Genomic DNA, 5,811 nt, shown 5'->3' on the forward strand with positions numbered 1-5,811 from the left:
AACCCGGAAGCCGCCCTGTCCCGCTCCAGCTGCGTGTCTGATTGGACAGTTTCCCATCAGCGTCCTTGATTGGATAACGTTGAAGGCCCTGCCCCTTCAGGCCCTGAATGACAGGAGATGTGATCAGATGCTGGGCTGAATGAAGACTGAATGACAGCCTAAGCAGCAGCCTTTTCAGGGACGGACTCCTCCCTGAGCTGAGCCGAGATCGCGCCACTGCAGGTCACTCTGAGCAGACAGAGCAAGACTCCATCTGAAAAAGAAAAAAAAAAAAGACTATCATACATTTAACCAGCCAATAGCAGAGATTCTGTGTCTCTTGTTTGGCAACCACATAAGTTTCTGGGTCTTCTCTTTATAAAGACCATACAGAATTGGCATTCACTTGCGTACTGTGTAAAGCTCTTGGATGGTACAGAAAGTGTCATCACAGAGCCTAGCACACAGGTGAGGTGTGTTTCTCACGTGCACAACACAGCAACCCTTAGGATTGGAACCCACCCACACAGACAGAGGTCACTGCGGAGGTTCTTAATCTCATGAGTGGATACAGTCCACAGTTGAAATTGTGACTGTCATATGTGAATATCCAGCCAGAGTTGAAATGGTAAAACATTTCTAAACAAGCTCATAGCAGATAAGAAATCTCTTATCTAGATTCAGCCAACTGGAGACATGTTGACTCTCATACCTGGGCTTAGGACCACAGGTATGATCATGAGTCCATACCAGCATAAAGTTCTCAGACCAGATTGCAAATCTTATGCATACAGTATGAAGCCCTCAAGTAGGACAGAAAATGTCCTAACACATCTCAACACACAGGTGAGACTGTGACACTCATATGCAGACTCAGCTGGCAGTAATGTTTGTCATCCTTCCACAGCCCACTGTTGAGATTCTGAATCTCAAAACCAATAAAAAAAAGGCCAGCACGGTGGCTCACGCCTGTAACTGCAGCACTTTGGGAGGCCTAGGCGGGCAGATCACCTGAAGTCGGGAGTTTGAGACCAGCCTGAACAACATGGAGAAACCCCATCTCTACTAAAAATACAAAATTAGCTGGGTGTGGTGGCACACACCTGTAATCCCAACTACTCAGGAGGCTGAGGCATGAGAATTGCTTGAACCCAGGAGGGTGAGGTTGTGGTAAGCTGAAATCATGCCATTGTACTCCAGCCTGAACAACAAGAGCGAAACTCCATCTCAAAATAATAATAATAATAAAAGTTTCAAAAGCTGAAAAATTGACTTTCATTCTTGAATCAAGTCTACATGTAAGCTGGTGACTCTCAGACCAAGATTCAACACACCTGAGACTTGAGAGACTGTGAGTCCACTAAGAAGACACAGTCTAGAGGATGGGTTGAAGGTCTCATGCACAGATCAAGTCCATGGTTGAGACTGTGACTCCTAAACATAGACCCAACGTAAAGGAGGTGTTAATTCTCATACCTGGAACCTCAACATGTGCAGGATGGTTAATCTCATTTATGGACCTTCCTGTACCTGTGATTGTGACATAAACCTCTGTCTGGCACCAGAGTTTTTTGACACTCCTGCCTGGGCTCAGTCCACAGATTGGATTGTGACACATCACTGAACCCAGGATCTAGGTGATGTAAATTTATTCCTACCTTGACGCTCCTCACAGGGAGCACTGTGACATATTACTGCACCTAACATAGGGGAACCATAACCAGGTTATGTGACTCTCCTGCCTGTGCCTTGCCCACATGGACCACTGTGACATATTGCTGGGTCTAACATAACTCTCTTGCTTAGGTCCTATCTACAGAAAGCATTGTGACACATCTCTGTGCCCATCACACAGGTGACCTAACTCTCTTTTCCTGCGTGTTTTCTGCTTACAGGGGGGTATTGAAAGAGACTGCTACCCCAGCACCTAGCTGATGTGAGTCTTCTCTTATTTCTAGGTTTTGCCCATGGGAAGCATTGTGACATAACGCTGGGCCCAACACCAAGGTAATGTTTCTCTTTTGCCTTGGCCCTGCACTCAAAAAGCATTGAGACATATTGCTGGTCCCAAAAGCAGGTTGCTGTGTCTTCTGCCTGGACCCTGTTCACAAGTGCATTGTGATATACCTCTGGGCCCATCAACTATTTGATGTGTCTCTTCTGTCTTGTCTAGGCTTTCTCCATGGAAGATACTGTGACATAACTTTGGGCCCAGCAACTAGGCAATGTGACTTTTTCCTTCTGCCTGGACCATGCCCACAGAATGGATAATGACTTATCACTAAGCCCAGCACACATGATGTAATTTTTCTACCTGATCTTCCTGCTAGGAATCATTTTGACATGTTTCTGGGTTCATCACCTAGTCGATGTGACCCTTCTTATTTTCAGACTTGTTCAAAGTGGACATTGCTACATATTGCTTGGTCCAGCTCCTGTGTGATGTGACTCTCCTCTCACGCTTTGGTGCTCCCCACTGGAGTGATTGCGACATATAGCTTGGCCCTGGCTCTAGTTTATGTGACTTTTCTCTTGCTCCTTAGCCCTGCTCACCTGGGGGCATTATAACATATCTGAGCCCATCACCTAAGTAATATGACTGTCTTGCCTGATCTCCTCCTCAGGGTGTATTGTTATATGTTGTCAGACCCAGCAACTAAGTGAGATGACTCTTCTCTGCTGCTTGGGTTCTGTCCAATAAAGAATTGTGATGTGTCACTGGGCCCAAGTTATGTGATGCCCCTCTCCTCCCTGGGCTGTACATACATTGCTATTGTGACATGGCTGGGTGCAATGTCTAGGTCATGTGAGTCTCTTGTATGGGCCCTGCCCACAGGGGCTTTATCACATGTCATGTTGGTTACCTAGGTGATGTGACTCACCCCTTCCTTCTGGGTCCTGACAAAAAGAAGGATACTGACTTATCACAGGACCAAGCACATGATGTGATTCTCTTCTTTTACCTAGGCCTTGCATAATTTTGTTATTGTGACATATTGCTGAGTCCAAAACCTAAGAGATGAGAAACTTTTGCCTTGGACCTGACTACAGAGGGCTTTTTGATATTTCCCTGCATCTATCACCTGGGGGATGTGTCTCTCCTCTGCCTGCACCCTGCCTTCAGGGAAGATTGTGACATAACTCTGGGTCTAAAACCAGGTCATGTGTCTTTCCAGCCTGGGCATAGCCCCCCAGAAAGCATTGTGAGATATTGCTGGTTCCAGAAACTAGGTGATATGACTATGCCGACTGTGCCCTGCTTTTAGAAGGAAATTGTAACATATCACTGACTGAGTACTCAGGTAATGTGACTGTCCTGCCTGCACATTTTGTTAATTTGAGGTATGAGAGTTATTATCTCACCTATGAGTTGAACAAAAATATACTTTACAGTCCCACCTGTGCATAGAGAGTGAGCAAGAGAGTTACATCATTTTGGTGCTAGACCAGAGATATATCACAGTCTTTTCTCATAGCAGAAACCAGAAAGAAGAGTCCCCTTACCTGGGTTCTTGGCCAGGGAACCACCCAGAACATGAGTGTTGCGCCCAGTGATATGCCACAATGCTCTCTGTGAGCAAGATCCAGGAAAAGAAAACACATCACCCTGTTGCTGAGCCAAATGTTATATCACAATCTTTCCTGTGGGCAGGATGCAGGCAGCAGAGGAGAGTCACATCTCCGAAGTGTTGAATGCAGAGAGATGTCATGAGGCTCCTGAGAACGGTAGGTGCACAGAAAGGACCTCCCATCTTCTAGGTGTTTGGTCTAGTGATATGTCACAGTACTCAAAATATGTGGGGCCTATGTAAAATACAAGTGTCAGAATTACCTAGGTGCTAGGTCCAGGAGTATGTCATCATCCCACATTTTAGCAGGGGCTGGGCAAAGAAAAACACGTCTAAACCATAAATGTAAAAATATATCATAGCCAGGCACAGTGGCTTATGACTGTAATTACAGCAGTTTGGGAGGCTGAGGTGGGTGGGTCACTTGAGGCCAGGACAAAATCCCATCTCTATTAAAAATACAAAAAAAAAAAAATTAGCTGAGCATGGTGCTACAGGCCTGTAATCCCAGCTACTCTGGAGGCTGAGGCACAAGAATCACTTGAATCTGGGAGGCCTAATGATTAGGTTCAAGGCCAAATAGCAAAATATGTTTGTATTTAATCTATTTTCTCCATATATAAACATTGCTGGTCAAGAGTGTGTACAGATGTGAAGACAGAGTTTTCATCTCCTTTCGCCCTGTCGTCCTCTGTTCCCTGTCTGATCTCTGGAAGGAAGGTGGGCCAAAGGTGGCCAGCAGTTGTCTACGTGTGGTTATTTTATTCCTGCTGCCGTCTGCTCTTTCTTTGGCCACCATCTTTTCCATCCTCGAAACTGAAGAGAGATGTCATTAGGAAGAGGCCCTTCCTTCACACTGGCAGAATAAATTTCTTCAGGCTCTTCACTGCCTCACTTCAGTGTGGCAGCTACTGGTCATGTGTGGCTTCTGAGTGCCTGGAATGTGGCTGGGTCTACACTGTGATGTGCTAGAAAGGCAAAATACAGACTTAATTCCAAAGATAAAGTTCCAAATATATACATGCTATATTAATAATTACACATTGCTCATATAATATTTTGGATATATTGGGTTACTTAAATTGTTACAATCAGTTTGACCTGTTTCTTCTTTCAATTTTTAAAAAAATTTTTAAATTTAAAAAAATTTTTGTTTTTGAGAGGGAGTCTCGCTCTTCTTTCTTTTTAAAGGTTGGCTACTAGAAAATTTAAAATTTGCCGGGCATAGTGGTTCACGCCTGTAATCTTAGCACTTTGGGAGGCCAAGGTGGGTGGATCACCTGAGGTCAGGAGTTCAAGACCAGCCTGGCCATCGTGGTGAAACCTCAACTTAAAAAAAAAAAAAGAAAGAAAATTTAAAATTCACATTTGGCTTACATTCTATTTCAGAAGAGTGCCTCCTTCTTAAAATCTCAGCCTGATCAAAAAAAAGTCAGAAGTCAGGAAGGTCATGAAAGCTGAAATTTTAAAATAATTGTTTCTTCTTCTTCTTCTTTTTTTTTTTTTTGAGTCAGAGTTTCGCTCTTGTTACCCAGCCTGGAGTGCAATGGCGCGATCTCAGCCCACTGCAACCTCCGCCTCCTGGGTTTAGGCAATTCTCCCACCTCAGCCTCCTGAGTAGCTGGGATTACAGGCAGGCGCCACCATGCCCAGCTAATTTTTTGTATTTTTAGTAGAGACGGGGTTTCACCATGTTGACCAGGATGGTCTCGATCTCTTGACCTCGTGATCCACCCGCCTCGGCCTCCCAAAGTGCTGGGATTACAGGCGTGAGCCACCGCGCCCGGCCAAAAATAATTGTTACTGTATTATTTTTGTTTGTGAATATCATATAATTTTTTTTCTTTTTCTTTTTTTTTGAGACGGAGTCTCACTCTGTCACCCAACTGGAGTGCAATGGTGCGATCTCGACTCACTGCAACCTCCACCTCCCAGGTTCAAGCGATTTTCCTGCCTCAGCCTCCCGAGAAGCTGGGACTACAGGAATGACCCACCGTGCCCGGCCATATAATGTATAAACGCATGAGACCTTATACACAAGGTTAAATGCAAATACTATCTGGGGTGGGCCTGGCTCCGCTCAGGGAGAAAGCCCTCCCTGAAAACGCTGCAGCTGAGGCTGTTACTACGTCTTCTTTCAGCCCCACATCTAATCACATCTCCTGTCACTCAGGGCCTGAAGGGGCGGGCTTTTAACGTCTTCCAATCAGGGACGCCAGGCTGGAAACCTTCCAATCAGACATGCAGCTGGAGCGGACATGGC

The sequence above is a fragment of the Aotus nancymaae genome, unplaced genomic scaffold (genome assembly GCF_030222135.1).
Source record: "Aotus nancymaae isolate 86718 unplaced genomic scaffold, 86718_ANA_hifiasm-v0.15.2.pri h1tg000028l, whole genome shotgun sequence".
In the NCBI taxonomy this organism is placed as follows: domain Eukaryota; kingdom Metazoa; phylum Chordata; class Mammalia; order Primates; family Aotidae; genus Aotus; species Aotus nancymaae.